The 18,775-nt window shown below is 38.6% G+C and overlaps 1 long non-coding RNA gene across 1 annotated transcript; it reads left to right on the plus strand.

Annotated features, from left to right (window-relative positions):
• Window positions 1-597: 597 nt before the first annotated feature.
• Window positions 598-13,879, plus strand: LOC117326763. Its single transcript, XR_004532501.1, has 3 exons — window positions 598-636; window positions 9,950-10,074; window positions 13,767-13,879. It is a non-coding gene; the product is annotated as an uncharacterized LOC117326763 (long non-coding RNA).
• The last annotated feature ends 4,896 nt before the right edge of the window (window positions 13,880-18,775 follow it).

Consider the following 18,775-nt stretch of genomic DNA (forward strand, 5'->3'; position numbering starts at 1 on the left):
CTAATATTTGGCCTGTAGCATGCTGGGGTGAAGGGCTCTCAAGTTTTGTTCAAATGAATGACCTTGACCTTCATTCAAGGTCACAGAAGTCAAAAAGGCTATAACTTTAAACGACTTCTTCTCAATAACCAAGAGTCCCAGGGAGTTGATAATAAGTCTGTAGCATGCTGGGGTAAAGGGCTACCAAGTTTGTTCAAATGAATGACCTTGACCTTCATTCAAGGTCAAGGTCACAGGAGTCAAAAAGGCTAAAATCTTGAAACGACTTCTTCTCAATAACCAAGAGTCCCATGGAGTTAATATTGGGTCTGTAGCATGCTTGGGTGAAGGGCTACCAAGTTTTTTTCAAATGAATGACCCTGACTCACATTCAAGGTCACGTCAATCAAGTGTGCTTAAATCTTTAAATGACTTTTAGTGAAAAGCCAAAGTGCAGAGAGACATTATATTGGTCCTGAGGCATGCTTTCAAATAACTGCAGGATCCATATATGAAAAGATCACTGCATTGCAGGTGAGCGATTTGGGCCCATTGGGCCCTTGTGTTGTAGGTATCATATGATGCAGGCTGCTGTCATTCAACTGAACTCAGCTTCAGATGAGGCCCTTCTGTAAAGATGGAGGGCTTACACCAACAGTAAGTATTGCATTGTTACTGGGTTTTTTTCTTTCTAAATGTTTTTATTCAGTATAGTTACATTACAGATATTATATCTCTACAAGTAAATCATTTTGAATTAACTTTCAGCGCACATTAAGTTCAGCACCCAACATTCAGCCCATATTCAGTAACCAAAATTAACTCTTCTTAAATTGACATTCAGCACCCATACCAGATACTCTCAAATCAACATCCTCTTGACCTCAATCTAACCAAAACCAAATTTAGATTGTCATGCCTGCTCGTTTACTCCCAGTACACACTCAGCACCCACACTAATCAGTTTCATTTAACACCCAACACCCAGCACACAGTCTCCACAAATTAAACTTAAATTGTCTTAAATTTCACATTAACATTTTAGCATACATTTAGTACTTACACTTTATTTAATATTTCATACCCATCACATATTCAGATCTACATCTTAATTTACAGCCGGTGCTTTCATCACTCTCATTTAAACAACACATTTAACATGGTGCTATTTATAGAAATTATACATCCCATTCCTTGAAGACTTTCATTAGATATATCAATATTCATACTTGACTTCACATATTCAGTTCTACCTTTTAACTTACAGCTTACATCACTCTCATTTAAGCAAAACATTTAACATAATGCTATCTATAGAAATTATACACCCACTTGTTAATTGAAAAATCCAACACTCACTTAAATTACCATTACATTGTTACTGTTACAGACCCTGAAGCGTTTAACGATCCCTCCAAACGCGGCCGAAACGCAAAACGAATTGGGAAAACCAAACGCAAACGCTACTAAACGCAAATGCAAAGCGCTCAACGAAAAACGAAAAACGCGTTTCCGTAAACGCAAAACGTAAAACGCGCACGCTCGACGATAAATGCAAATGGAAAACGGAAAACCAAAACTGAAAGTTATGAATGAGACCGGAAAAGCAAATCTTCATCGTAGTTACCGATCCGGAGTCCGGTCGTTAAGTGATCCGGCACTTACAAATACTATCGGTGCTTGGATTCTACGGATATCGTTACCATTTCAATTTTTCTTTTACAACTGAAAGTCGTCTCATATAACATATTATCGTTTTGCACATATATATTACTATTCCAAAACACTATCTTAATATATTTCGTGGCACTACTGAAAATCTAATCGGATAGTGTGTGATTTTGCATCTGCATTTTAGGGGAAAAAATAATAAAATTATAAATATGAGGTCAAAACACATCAGAAACATTTGGATAATTCTTCTCTGAACCTTTTTAAGACATGGAGAAAGTAGCATTAAAAGTAATAAACGGGTCCTTTTTTTTTTAAACTTCTGACTTGTATCTCGCGAAGTCAGTAATTCACTGAAAATTTGTAAAAATACATGAAGAGTACTGCAGTAACTTTTATCCCTTTTTCCCTATCTTCAGGAAATATAAGTCTACAATCATATTATTTCTTTGGATTTTTCATAATATTAATCAGTTCCCGTGGCTCTGAAGACCAGTGTGTCAGTCAAGGCCCGAGAGACGAGGATCGTTCCTGATTGGTTACTGCATGTGATATAGTTGCTACGTGTACATGGACTTTTTCGTAACACAGGTGATACTGTTACCCGTTCGATTATTAATTAAACAAGACTACACACGTACTACCGTACACAATCAGACGATGGCGTACTTTTGTTGTACGTGTACAATGTATAGTCAATAGTCATAGTAAAATGTATTAAAACCGTATGTTTTGATTGAAAAAAACTCCCACACTCCTTAGCAATGAACAAGAAATAAAATGATAATGTGTTGACGTTCTAATAAATGATGGAAGTATATATTTTCATCTACAATGTAGCCACACGTCTGCTTGACTTTAAAATCCTGTTTAACTGGCCTGCCCGGACAAATAATTTTCTTGGTGAGCAAATTCATAATGTTATATTTGTTTTACGTAAATATCACAGTGTTTCAATTTTCTTGTTTCAGGTATCCCGTGGCTGAAATACGTCTGCAGAATTTCCAATCAGATGCAGTTGTCTTACCTGTATCTAGCCGTAACGAGCCTGGCTATCTTGTTTGATTTAAACACACACATACACACCCTTATATGTAACATTTTGACAATATTCATAATATAACAGGACGTACAGATATCTTGTAACATTTTGATTATTTTCGAAATCAAATGGACGTAAATATCGTACAGAGACACATATGTATCATGGACCATTTTAATAATTTCCTGAATAGAAACAGACATGCGTATCGTTAGCATGTTTATAGGTTTGTGAAACATAAAGAAAACGGGATGTACTTGTATTGTCCATGTTGGTAACTTTCTCTTTATAACGGGACGTATATATACAATAGTGGGTCACATTCTAATAATTCATTAAACAGAACAGAACGAACATATCGTACGACTATTTTTATGGAGGCGTTTTTACGCCTGCCATATTGCGATCACCTACGAGTTGTGACATCACAATCTCTCACTTTCGTTTTCGTTATATTTCCTTTTACAGTTCATTTTGCGGTTTCTTTCGGTTCATATATGATGTAGTTGAACTATGTATATATTTTTTAATATAACAGTATATGTATCGTGTGATATTTTGACAATTTTCTTGATACAATAATTTGTTATATCACTACAGACTAAATATGTGATATAATTGTAGTAGCTCCAGACCAATATAAAAGAATGGGAACCAAAAGGTTATTTTATTTTAGGTAATAATATGTTAAATCATATATCAGGGATATAGAATTCTCGAAGGAATTCCAGAAGTAGAAATTTGGATCAACCCATGACTAGCAAGAGGATGTCTTCATAATTTCATCAGATGAAAGATCGTGAGGTTGTAGTACAGAGGACGTAAAACCTGTTAAATAGATAATATGTAGAAGGAGTGGAAGCATGCAGTCACAATGTAATTTCGGTCAGATGAATAACTTGCAGATAAATACATTGTTGTTTGATATTGACTGCGCATGTGTCATTTAAAACAATGATTTGATAGCTTTGTCAAAAACTGAAATACATGTATATTCCAAATCTGAAAATAATAGGAACAAGTTACCCAGACGTTGTTATTTTTGTGAGTAAATGTGGCCACATCGCTATAGGTTGACGGATACGAGTTGGAAAGGATACCCGTCATCTGTTAAATTAGTCGTATTGGATTTAATCAATATTATAGCTTTGCTAGCTGTAAATATCATTGTGAATGTCTTAATGTATCGATGTTCGTTGTACGTCAGTTTTCAGCCACAGTTAAATCAGAGACCTATATAATAAATATAGGTCTCTGGTTAAATCTAGATTTTCTATGAATTTCAATCAAGATTAAAAACTTGGACCCACGGACGGATAGAACATAAAAACATCAGAACACATATTAATTTGCTGATCTTCCTTGTTAATTGATAATAAACATGGTGCATTTTGCGAGTATAATATGATCGATGTCGCAAAATAGAACCATTATGTTTGTGAGTTGTATAATGTTCCCCATTTTAATAGTGAATCGTCTGATATGGATGCAAGATTACCCCCTTTTACAAATAATACCAAACTAACAATTATATATCATATTCGAGGTTATACAAATAACTTGCTGCATTTACGAAAGCGCCAACTCTATCAAAATTACATTTGGTCAGAACGGAATGTCTACCGGACATATACCCGACACCTGCACATGGCTAATTAGGCCACCCGTGGATAATGTCTTGACAGAACACAAGTGCCAAAATAATACAAAAATATAAGATAATATTTAACACTGTTACTTTCGTCAGATATTTTTAATTTTATTTTTGTTTGAGGGGTCGATGTATGACGTTGTGTCCTTGCCATGGATATCCACTACTTAAATTATCAACGGTACAGCCTGAATTTGTTACCGTTTGGATGTCCGTCGTCCATTTGTGAAGAGAAAATTTCATAAGAAGCAAAAATTCATGCACTATGTTATTGTTGAAAGAATCTGATGTTGCCACTGCCCTAGTTAGTTACAATACACAACCTCTGCTGGTCAAGATGACAATAATTACATGTCAATTATCTTGTTCACTCGACCTATATGAGAAGTTATAGTTATATTTAGAAAATCGTCAAAATGATACACTGTGTATACCTGCTGTTCAGAAAATTATCAATTTGCTACTGTACACGATATAAAAATGTGTGATTAAATGTGTATCTCGTTGTATTCAACAAAAATATTGTACGATACACAACTGTTTACGGACGTAAATTGAGTCTCTGATGTGTCCCATTATTAACGTCAGGATGCCTTTGGCACCTGCCGTTAGAGTCGTGGGTAAATGTTGTTAATCACACATTTGTTTCCGGCTAACGACTTCTCTTTTCTGTAATACAAATGACATTCATCCGCAGCCACATATAGTTCCTATTTTAACACAGCAATTATTGACACGATTTAACTGATGGTTCCCGTGTTTACTGCAATTACTTAAGATGAAATATGAATTTTCGGTGTTCTAAACTATTTTATAATATAAACATTTTCCTCATCAGTATAATTATGCAATTTTGTTGGCGTAGGATTACGTAGTTCTGTCTCAATCCTGCCTTGAAAACGAAAGTAAAAAAAATCAGTTTGATCATCGTGGAAATTTGCATGCGTCCACAGAGAAGCTGTCCACATGTCTTAGACTCATATGTTCATCCTGAGATCATATGCAGGAAATTTCATATAAGCCTAAAACCAACTGGTTTACGTAGTCAAATGTTCACAAATATATAAATAATTCTGCAGCGAAACAGGGATAACTTCTGTCACGTGACTAATCACGTGATCATCAGCCAAAATGGTGGTTATGTCTAATGTAACTAAACCAACGACCGTTCGCAGTTTCATATTTATTTGTCTGTCGCTAGAATACGCAAGAAATGTCAACAGGAATTGAAGGCACGTTGTAACAAACTACAATGTCGTTTTTCATGAGGATTTTGTTAAATAAGATTATTATGTGTTTATTTGAAAAGAATCTAACTATTATGATCCGTGACTGATGTACCACGGTACTAGCATCTTGTTTGTCAAAACTGTAGGCCTATATATGTCTCGCCGGACAGCGTGACCGACAGCGCGACCGTAGTTTTATATCGGAGGTGAAATATTTGCATTTTCGATGTTACTAGGGGTAATAAAATAGGTGTTTGTTAGGCCTAAAGTAATTAACATCTTATGGTATAGATAAAAAAACTTAGGGTGTGTACATCTTGGAATATATCTCTGGTTGTACAGTACATGTAACTGGTAATAAACCGATTTGTCCTTCAGTAATGTTTTTTCAAAGTTTACAAACAGCTTTACTGATTCAGAAGTATTATCAATAGAACTATACTCAGCTATTGGAAAGTTTTCAGCAGATAAATTTGTTAATCATACATGTTTTCTTGAATATATATATATAATAGGAATAACCAGATTAAGACATTTCATCTGATACAAATGTAGCTGTCTGACTATAAATTCAATTTTAAATTTCTTATTTTATGACCTCAGACCCTGACGTTTCTCAGGGCCTTTGGCCCTTTGATACTAGCAAAGACGTATTTATGAAATCGATCAGATATACATGTACATGTGATATATATATGTCTGCATATTTGGAAATTTATTAGAACGCTACCGGGTAAATATGTCAAAATATGTTAACGGATATAGGTATAAAGTATTTATCAAAAGTGATAAATAGCCAGATTCGCTCAGGCCGTACACAAGTAAGAAAACTGCAGCAACTGGTCAGAAATTTGGTCCGATTTTCTGCAATCGTATTACAGCCATGGGATACCTGAAACAAGAAAATTGTAAAAGTATTATATTTATGTCAAAACAAATAACTTGTTTACTAAGATTAAGACTAATATTTTTCCAATTCTGTCAATTAACCATTAACACAGCGATGAATCCATATTTAATTAAAAGGACAACAGCGGCACTCACGCTAAGTAGTGCAGGTAGCTAAACATATATATATATCGGGGTTTTCCAGAACACGGATAATCGTCGTGCCACACCCAGCAGCTGGCTCCACTTTTAGTTTTTCACGCGCATGCGTACTCAACTGTTGTCAATTCTAACAGGGAATTACAACCGGCAGACGATTCGCAAACGAAAGGAAACGCAAAATGCAAACGCACGCAAACGCAAAGGCAACTAAACGCAAACGAACGCAAACGAATGGAAATGAGCGCAAAACGCAAACTCAAACGAAAAACGCTCAATGAAACGAAGCGCAAACGAAACAAAACGAAAGGAACGCAAACGTAACGTAAACGCGTTTGAGGAAATGTTAAATGCTTCAGAGTCTGTAAGTAATGGAGATTATTATTTCCCAACTTAGTAAAACGGTGAGGGGTGTATAGTCATGTGTCAATGTGACAATAATTAGCTCACCTGGACCGAAGGTCAACATTTGCTTCAAATCGCTACTAGTCAAAACGTTTTTATTGGATTTTGACCAAATTTGGTCAGAAACATCCTTGGCGGAAGGGTATCAGATTTTGCATAAATGGTGACTCTGACCCCCAAGGGGCCGGAGGGGCGGGGCCCAATAGGGGAAATTGAGGCAATTCCTTTAAATCGCTACTAGTCATAAAGCTATGAAAGGAGTTGAACCCAATTTGGTCAGAAACATTCTTAGGGGAAGGGGAACAGAATTTGCATAAATGGTGACTCTGACCCCCAAGGGACCAAAGGGGCGGGGCCTAATGGGAAAATAGAGGTAATTCCTTTAAATCGCTACTAGTCATAAAGTTATGAAAGGATTTGAACCCAATTTGGTCAGAAACATCATTGGGGGAAGGGGAACATATTTTGCATAAATGGTGACTCTGACCCCCAAGGGGCCAAAGGGGCGGGGTCTAAAGGGGAAATAGAGGTAATTCCTTAAAATCGCTACTAGTAATAAAGTTATGAATGGATTTGAACCCAATTTGGTCAGAAACATTCTTAGGGAAGAGGAATAGATTTTGCATAAATGGTGACTCTGACCCCCAAGGGGCCAAAGGGGCGGGCCTAATGGAGAAATAGAGGTTATTCCTTCAAATCGCTACTAGTCATAAAGTTATGAATGGATTTGAACCCAATTTGGTCAGAAACATTCTTGGGGGAAGGGGAACAGAATTTGCATAAATGGTGACTCTGACCCGCAAGGGACCAAAGATGCAGGGCCTAATGGGGAAATAGAGGTAATTCCTTTAAATCGCTACTAGTCATAAAGTTATGAAAGGATTTGAACCCAATTTGGTCAGAAACATAATTGGGGGAAGGGGAACAGATTTTGCATAAATGGTGACTCTGACCCCCGAGGGGCCAAAGGGGCGGTGCCTAATGTGGAAATAGAGGTAATTCCTTCAAATCGCTACTAGTCATAGAGTTATGAATAGATTTGAACCCAATTTGGTCAGAAACATTTTTATGTGAAGGGGAACAGATTTTGCATAAATGATGACTCTGACCCCCGAGGGGCCAAAGGGGCAGGGCCCATGGGGGAAATAGAGGTAATTCATTTAAATCGCTACTAGTCATAAAGCTATGAAAGGATTTGAACCCAATTTGGTCAGAAACATCATCGGGGGAAGGGGAACAGATTTTGCATAAATGGTGGCTCTGACCCCCGAGGGGCCGAAGGGGCGGGGCCCCATATGGGAAATAGAGGTAATTCCTTTAAATCGCTACTAGTCATAAAGTTATGAAAGGATTTGAACCCAATTTGGTCAGAAACATAATTGGGGGAAGGGGAACAGATTTTGCATAAATGGTGACTCTGACCCCCGAGGGGCCAAAGGGGCGGTGCCTAATGTGGAAATAGAGGTAATTCCTTCAAATCGCTACTAGTCATAGAGTTATGAATAGATTTGAACCCAATTTGGTCAGAAACATTTTTATGTGAAGGGGAACAGATTTTGCATAAATGATGACTCTGACCCCCGAGGGGCCAAAGGGGCAGGGCCCATGGGGGAAATAGAGGTAATTCATTTAAATCGCTACTAGTCATAAAGCTATGAAAGGATTTGAACCCAATTTGGTCAGAAACATCATCGGGGGAAGGGGAACAGATTTTGCATAAATGGTGGCTCTGACCCCCGAGGGGCCGAAGGGGCGGGGCCCCATATGGGAAATAGAGGTAATTCCTTTAAATCGCTACTAGTCATAAAGTTATGAATAGATTTGAACCCAATTTAGTAAGAAACATCCTTGGGGGAAGGGGAACAGATTTTGCATAAATGGTGAATCTGACCCCCAAGGGGCCAAAGGGGCGGGGCCTAATGGGGAAATAGAGGTAATTCCTTCAAATCCCTACTAGTCATAAAGTTATGAATGGATTTGAACCCAATTTGGTCAGAAACATCTTGTGGGAAGGGGAACAGATTTTGCATAAATGATGACTCTGACCCCCGAGGGGACAAAGGGGCGGGGCCCCATAGGGGAAATAGAGATAATTCCCTTAAATCGCTACTAGTCATAAAGTTATAAATGCATGTTGTAAACTCAGAGAGTCTGGACTTCATTATTTCTTTTAACCATATATAGCATTGTTTGAGGTTAACAAACAAAAGGAATTGAACATGAACATTATTTTGACATTTGGTCAAATCCAACCAGGTGAGCGATACAGGCCCCATGGGCCTCTTGTTTGTTAATTAGGGTTTGGTGGTCATCGGTCAAGGCTAAAGGTCAAAGGTGCAACTTGACCACTTTTGAAATAACAATCATGAAGTTCCACATTTGAAAAGATTTTGGTCCATGTTAAAGATTAAATGTCGTACTTGTTGACTTTAAAAAACAAAATGATTTTGTACAAGATATCTCATGGATTTGTGGACAGATTTAGTCCATATCCACACCATAACATCACAGCATCAGGTTCTACACTTGATAAAATTTCAGTGATTATCAATCCAGGTTTTGGTAGCTCTTAATCAGTTTTAAGATAAAACAGATTGTGTACAAGATATCTCATAAAGATTTATTAGTCCCCTACCGGTGAAACCAGGGGGACTAGAGGTTTCCTCTCCATCCGTCTGTCCGTCCGTCTGTCTGTAAGTTTGTCCATTCAGTTTCCGAACTTCTCAGCCTTGCTTCAAGGTATGTTTTTTGAAAGTTGGTATACAACTTTGGTATGAGTAGGGCCAGATCAAGTTAGAGTTTTGGGGTTTATGGGGAATGGTAGGGGACAGGTGTTGCTCTAGCAATACCCAGCATGCTTGTTGATGATGGGGTGGGGGGTGTATCTATGTGACCTCCTGCTCACTTTATTTTATTTCATTACAGAATCTGCCCTGGGTAGACGGGACCACACTGAGCTATGTGACATATATGTACTGTTATCCCAGAAGGAAGAACTACTGAAAGCTATTGCCTCCCTTCAGCTAACAAATTACACAGATGTTATCAAGGTAAATAGCAATGATAATTCAGTGTTTTTGTTTGGCCAGTTTTACCGCCGAATATCGGCTGTTTCCCCTATGCCAAAAATGGTGTATTTTCCTAAAATTTCAAGGAAGTTTCCAAATAAATATAGTTGAAATTTTTTTTTTTAATTGGTTCTTTTACCTACTTTCTGACATTTTGTAAATGATACCATCGCGATTTCCGAAGCCATAAAGTATTTTCAAAACCTAACTAATATGAACATTATCACTTCAAACATGTAACATCATCCTGTAGGCCTAGTTCTACTAAAAAATATGTGTACATACAACCGCCCTGTGCGGGGCTTGCTACACTATCGGCTGTAGCCTGAGCAGGAGGGATTTCTATACCCTGTCGGAGTGCAGTGCATGCAGGGTATGAATACCCGTACTCGTTCTAACCAGGATTTGCCACCTGAACAAGGAGCTTTCGTTGACTGATTTAGAGGAACTTGTTGATCTTTTCAAAGGATTAAAACAACGAATTCAAAACTTTACTAGCAACAAGTCATATCTCACCATGATGGCATATTATGGGCACATTATGATTTTAGACCACTTATAATGTGTTCGTTTTGTAGCATGGTGAACTATATATTAATAAATTTATTTGACAAAATCAGTGCTGATTTTTTTTTTTGCAATTTGATATTTTCCCAAATTTCTCAAAATGTCGATGAATTTTCCCAACTGAAAAGCCACGGGAGGCTGAAAAATAATTGGAACAAAAACACTTGATATATTTCTGTAGGACTCTCCTGTAGACTAGAAGAAGGTATAACAATAATTCTGTATTCTGTTTAAATTTATTTATGAATTCATTAAATATTATTTTTTAAGATATGTAATATATATGAGACCAAACACACGTTTAAAAAAAAATCAACGTTATTAAAATTGCTTACTTCGATGAAGTTCTATGTTTTAAATATTGTATTAGTTATTCAGGTTTCATACTCTATAGTTTAAAAGATAGTTTATGCACCAAAAAGAGAAATAATTGATTAAAATGATATGATTGATGCTGTAACGGACGTGATTTGTCAAAAAGATAATAAGCTGAATATCTGCCAATATAGTTTAATGAACCTATCTGGGAGTTAAATTCGTGATGCACGACATAAAGCATACCTATTGCATAGATAATATACTGTTGTATGGCTTATATATACGAAATACTAACAATTGACACAGTCTTGGCCCCACCTATGAGCATAAAAGTTCTGTCAGTACAGAAAAACAATCCTCTATCCACTGAAACTAAACTTAAAATGAGTTTACCATTCATATGTAACCAGACAGTAAAAAGTTACACAATTAGTCATTAATTACTGTATTTTTATCACAAATATGTAACAGACATACAATGGACAATGTAACGGATGTGATGTAACGGATGTGACGATTGACAAATATTTTGTTGATAATTCAAAGTTATGTTACCACAAAAGAATAATACATCTTATTATAACAATAAGCAAGATAGATGAAAACTGGATATATAGTTCAATTTATCTTTCAATTGTTATTATCTTTTAAATCAATAAAGATTCCATGTTGTCAACTGTCGTGTCCGTTACTAAATTCTTCTAATGAAGAAATTAACAGTGACTTTAACGTTATTGAAGTCACAATCCTTCCACAGGCTAATTTTATATTTCTCAAACCACTACTGATAATTGAAGTGTTATAGAAATTGACAAACGAAATATGTTGGTAACGCACGTTACTTTTGACAAACATCAAGACAACAACTTATGTCAACATGCATCCGTTACCCTACGTCGTTATATCTAATAATCTAGCGAACAATCTGTCTAGTTGGAAACCCTGCTATGCGTGGGTTCATTTTCATCAAAAAAACATGCAGAGCATTAGTTAGTAATGTATCATAACGCGAATCATTCTTATAAATTGATAACGACTGTGAGTTTGGACATACATGGTCGATGTCAAACATCACAGCCGTTTGCCTGGTCAATGCTGTTATCGGTGATATTCTCATTCTTTTCATGGTTACGGTGGCGAGGCAGTAATCCATCGGCATTCTAAATGTGCCATTAAGATATGATCCTCAGTTTGATCATATTGTTGCAATAGATTACAAAGATAATGTGTCACTTGGTAACGGAACGTGACAACACAAAACGGACATGATTATGCTCATACGATTGACGGAAAACACTGACCGGCCTACAGGTACAGCCATCTTGAATTCAAGTTCGCGCGGTCGTGACGTCACATTGATTAAGTGCAGAAGAGTTCCAAAAAGGCCCTGCATCGCGGCTATTGTGATTAACGTGTGTTTTATGCTTGGTTGAAGATGCGGGTAACGGACATGATTTTTTGACGGAATCGTGCTGTTGATTGTTCAAAATGGCATTCCGTCTTATCTCGTAATATTGATGGTAAAAGCATGCACACAATGGATCTAGACTATATTCAGTACAATTTCCTCGGCAGAAAGTATAGATGATGCATTTGTAGATATATATAAAAAAAATGTATATGTTACGACATTAGTTGACGGAAAAAATCATGTCCGTTACGCTGATTTATTTTCCTAAAATCAGAAAATTTAGTGAAGAAATACAAATTTTACTTATGTACAACTAATATGTATTCCTTTTCATTATACTTAAAGATTTGTCCGATAAAAATATGATGATAGAAATAACAATAAATTACGATAGTTGCTTGGCACCTGCACAGGCGACAAATTTCACCCTAAAAATCGGGCATTTTTAATTAAATAATGTTTCTAGTTTATTCCTCGTATTTCGTAGCGACATAAATTGATGTATAGTATACATGTATCTCTGTTAATATTTCTTTCCATTGGTACCAATTTCAACAAAATCCGATTTAGATAAATAATTATACCACTTCTTATCAGCATACCCCAAACACTACACCGTAGCGTGTTTTCTCTCATATATATATTAAAGTGATGTCATTGAGTGTGATGTAGTAGATGATAGCCTTGACTGTTACATATAGTTTCTGTGACCTTGACTGTTGTAGTTACTCTGACCCCGGCCATTTTTGGTACATTGACCTTGACCTTGACTATTTTAGATACTCCGACCTTGACTTTTGTAGGTACTCTTGACCCTGACTGTTGTAGGTACTCTGACCTTGACTTGTGAGTACTCTGAACTTGACTGTTGTAGGTTCTATGACCCTGACTGTTGTGGGTACTCTGATCTTGACTGTTGTAGGTACTCTGACCTTGACCTTGACTGTTGTGGTTACCCTGACCTTGACTGTTGTAGGTACCCTGACCCCAACCTTGACTGTTGTGAGTGATCTGACCTTGACTGTTGTGGTTACTCTGACCTTGACTGTTGTAGGTACTCTGACCCCAACCTTGACTGTTGTGAGTGCTTTGATCTTGACTGTTGTAGGTACTCTGACCTTGACTGTTGTAGGTTATCTGACCTTGACTGTTGTAGATACTCTGACCTTGACTGTTGTAGATACTCTGACCTTGACTGTTGTAGATACTCTGACCTTGACTGTTGTAGATACTCTGACCTTGACCTTGACTGTTGCAGGTTATCTGACCTTGACTGTTGTAGGTTCTCTGACCTTGACTGTTGTGGGTACTCTGACCTGGTCTGTTGTGGGTACTCTGACCTTGCCTGTTGTGAGTTCTCTGACCTTGACTGTTGTAGGTACTAGATGCAGTGAAGTGGAGGTGTAGACTTTTGAATGCATGTGAAGGTTCTATCACAGGAGAAGAAATGGAGTACCACTACATGGCCTTACACTGGCACATGTTCTACAAGAGGACATGGCCCCTAATTAAAGACAGGTGGCACAGTGGTAACACACTTGCCTTTCACCGAGGCGGCCGGGGTTCGATTCCCCGATCGGACGTGAAAAGGTATGGGGTCACCTGCCCGTCCACGCGGGTTTTCCCCGGATACTCCGGTTTCCTCCCATACTAAGACCCCTCACGCGCTTACATCCGGGCCAACAAGCGTGATTAATATAAGTTAATATAACTTCGCAATTGCTGAAAAATAAATAAAGTTTACATAATGTATTTTCAAATTTATAATGCTGTTAAATATTACATATATCTTGTTTGAATATTAAGGATGCTTGCTCTTTGCTAGAGCCAGCTGGTTCATGAATTTGCCCTGATGCCATAGGTAAGTTCCATTTGCGATGTGTGCATACTTCAGTTGAGCCATACTTTTGAAATCTACATATAAGAAAATAATGTAATTTTCCTTGAAATCATTAATTCTGAGTCATATGCAACTGAAAAATTAAATGTTTTGGTCCTTGCAGATGAGTACCACATGAAGGTTAAACAGATTCAAGAGACTCTGAAAAAATGTGACTTGAATAAAAAGACTGAGGATGATTTGACTACTGACATTATCAAATCACAGACAGAGAGTATTGACATAGCTACCAGGTCACCATGGCAACATGTGCGTTTGTGGCCCTCGTTCCCTTGTTGCTGAGGAAACATCAGTCCGTCATCTCTACTCTCGCAACATTCCTGATGGATGCCAGAGCTTAACTGACATCTGTTTGACCTTCACCCAAGTGTCCCCAGAACAAGTCACTCAGTACAAGAACCTCGAACAAACTGACCAACAGGTAAAGTCACAGGTCACTCAGTGCAACAACCTCGGACACACTGACCACCAACAGGTCACAGGTCACTCAGTACAACAACCTCAGACACACTGACCACCAACATGTCACAGGTCACTCTCGGACACACTGACCACCAACAGGTCACAGGTCACTCAGTACAAGAACCTCGGACACACTGACCAACAGGTAAAGTCACAGGTTATTCAGTACAACAACCTCGGACACACTGACCACCAACAGGTCGCAGGTCACTCAGTACAACAACCTCGGACACACTGACCACCAACAGGTAAAGTCACAGGTCACTCAGTACACCAACCTCACACACACTGACCACCAACAGGTCACTCAGTACAATAACCTCGGACACACTGACCACCAACAGGTAAAGTGAGAGGTCACTCAGTACAATAACCTCGGACACACTGACCACCAACAGGTCACAGGTCACTCAGTACAACAACCCCGGACACACTGACCACCAACAGGTCACAGGTCACTCAGTACAACAACCTCAGACACACTGACCACCAACATGTCACAGGTCACTCTCGGACACACTGACCACCAACAGGTCACAGGTCACTCAGTACAACAACCCCGGACACACTGACCACCAACAGGTCACAGGTCACTCAGTACAACAACCTCAGACACACTGACCACCAACATGTCACAGGTCACTCTCGGACACACTGACCACCAACAGGTCACAGGTCACTCAGTACAACAACCTCGGACACACTGACCACCAACAGGTCACAGGTCACTCAGTACAACAACTTCGGACACACTGACCACCAACAGGTGAAGTCACAGGTTACTCAGTACAACAACCTCGGACACACTGACCACCAACAGGTAAAGTCACAGGTCACTCAGTACAACAACCTCGGACACACTGACCACCAACAGGTCACTCAGTACAATAACCTCGGACACACTGACCACCAACAGGTCACAGGTCAATCAGTACAATAACCTCGGACACACTGACCACCAACAGGTAAAGTCACAGGTCACTCAGTACAACAACCTCAGATACACTGACCACCAACAGGTAAAGTTACAGGTCAGATACACCGACCACCAACAGGTAAAGTTACAGGTCAGATACACCGACCACCAACAGGTAAAGTCACAGGTCAGATACACCGACCACCAACAGGTAAAGTTACAGGTCAGATACACCGACCACCAACAGGTAAAGTCACAGGTCAGATACACCGACCACCAACAGGTAAAGTCACAGGTCAGATACACCGACCACCAACAGGTAAAGTCACAGGTCAGATACACCGACCACCAACAGGTAAAGTCACAGGTCAGATACACCGACCACCAACAGGTAAAGTCAAAGGTCAGATACACCGACCACCAACAGGTAAAGTTACAGGTCAGATACACCGACCACCAACAGGTAAAGTCACAGGTCAGATACACCGACCACCAACAGGTAAAGTTACAGGTCAGATACACCGACCACCAACAGGTAAAGTTACAGGTCAAGTTCAAGTTCAAGTTCAAATATTTCATTAAAGTGTCACACATCTGATTCACAATATAAATACAGAGTATAAAAAGAGTTAGTGTAAAAACCACTCTTAAAACTTAAAAGATTCATATCTACACAACATTTAAATCTGACGTCCATTCCACATTGGAATTATGAGACACTATGAGTATCAATAATATTTTTTTTTTAAACAAAAAGATATATCACAATCAATTACTACTTATATAGGATTTGTCTACGTCGACATAACATATTATAGCAGGTCTTGGCAGTAAAACGTAATAAACTAGAATCACTGAGAAGCGCTGACATTTTATCCATATTATTCATAGAGTTAAAATTGTCAATAAAATATGCAGCCTGAGCTTGGAGCTCCTTACTTAAGTCAACATACACAGGACATTCGAATAAAACATGCTGCTCGCATTCAACTTGGTCTGTACAATTAAAACATATTCTCTCCTCAACTGGCAATCTCTCATAACGCCCTGTTTCTATACGTAACGGTGCTACACCACACCTAAACTTAACGAGAGCACTTCTATGAGCTTTAGGCATTAAAACATGTACATATCTCTCGGGTTCATATCTATGTTTAAAAAGCTTGTAAAACCTCAACTTATTTCCACCTTGTCTCCCATTCTTACTTACATCTCTATTTACATCTAAATTCCAATCCTTTAAAAACTCATCCATTCCTCTCTGCTCGCCGTTATATAAAAGTTCATTTGTATTAAAAGGGCCGTTATCAAATATCGACAGATCTAATGATCTTAGCCTCTCACGCACATAATATACATAACTTCTACAGCGGCGCGAACTTCTACGGTAAGCATACATGAAAAAATGTTTATTTAGTCTATCGTTAGACATATTCAGAAATCTACCCCAGATCACTCAGTACAACAACCTCGAACAATCTGACCACCAACAGTTAAAGTCACATGTCAGATACACTGACCACAAACAAGCAAAGTCACAGGTCACTCAGGACAGCAACCATAGACACTGTGCAATGACCACCAACAGGTTAAGTTCAAGGTCACTCAATACAACAATCTCGGGACACACTGACCACCAACAGGTTAAATACAAGATCACTCAGTACAAGGGGGCCGCGGTGGGTGGCCGAGTGGTTAAGGTGTCCCGACACATCACACTAGCCCTCCACCTCTGGGTTGCGAGTTCGAAACATACGTGGGGCAGTTTCCAGGCCGGTGGTTTTTCTCCGGGAACTCCGGCCTTCCTCCACCTCCAAATCCTGGCACATCCTTAAATGACCTGTCTGTTAATATTTTGTATAAAATAAAAATCCATTTTAATTTTGATTTTTTTTTTCCACAGCACAGTTGGATGATTCTGCAAAAACAACTGTTCAGAAAAACTTTGAACTGTACAGCTGTGAAACATATTGACTCCTGGCTTCAGTGGAGTGAAGAAGAAGAAGAGCAAATGAACTGTACAGCTGTGAAACATATTGACTCCTGGCTTCACTGGAGTGAAGAAGAAGAGCAAAACACAGCCATGTGTCACCGTAACGACAGTGTCTATGTATGTCACATTAAACAGATAAATCATAATGTCTGTTCCTTAACATATACCTGCAGACTTGATTCATTGTACATTTTGTAGAAACTTGAAGTTAATTGTAAAGATAAAATTCTTCCTTGTAAAGTCCAACAATAATTTAACATCCAGACTTAAATGTATCAGGATAATTGAATATATTGTCCTTGGCTGAGTTTGATATAGATATTTATGAACCTGAAGATAGTGATATTGACCGATGTAAAGCTGTTACCTAGTGTACACTGGTTAATGACCATGGTCACCTATTCTAGGCAATGTAACGACACTGATATATTTAATGTACATTTTTAGGTCATCTGACCCGAAGGGTCAGGATGACCTATAGTCATCATGCTTCGTCCGTCGTCGTGCGCTGTCCGCCGTCCGCCGTGCGCCGTCCGCCGTGCGTAAACTTTTCACATTTCAAACTTCTTCTCGAGTTCCATCAGTGGAATTTAGCTGAAACTTGCCTGAAATGATGCTGGGATGGTCCTGACCAAGTGTTGTTATTTTTCAGGTCAGTCTGAAATCCAAGATGGCCGCCACAGCCGACATTTTGAAAACACATTTGAAACTTCTTCTCAAGTTCCACTGGTGAGATTGAGCTGAAACTTGCCTGAAATGATCCTGGGATGGTCCTGAGGAAGTGTTGTTATTTTTCAGGTCGGTCAGAAATCCAAGATGGCCGCCATGGTAACCATCTTGAAAAACACATTTTAAACTTCTTCTCCAGTTCCACTTGTGCCATTGAGCTGGAAATTTGTGAGGATGTTAAGGAAGGAGAGCCAACAAAGTGTTGTTATTTTTTGGCCACGTAAAAACTTTGACAGGGCAGCCATGGCGGCCATTTTGTAAAATGATTGCGCAATCATGGTTCTTCTAAACAACACCTATTTAAAACTTCTTCTCAAATTCCAGCAATGGGATTCAGCTCTTACTTACCAGAAATGATCCTGAGATGGTCCTGAGGAAGTGTTATTA

The sequence above is a fragment of the Pecten maximus genome, chromosome 5, assembly GCF_902652985.1.
Source record: "Pecten maximus chromosome 5, xPecMax1.1, whole genome shotgun sequence".
Classification (NCBI taxonomy): Eukaryota; Metazoa; Mollusca; class Bivalvia; order Pectinida; family Pectinidae; genus Pecten; species Pecten maximus.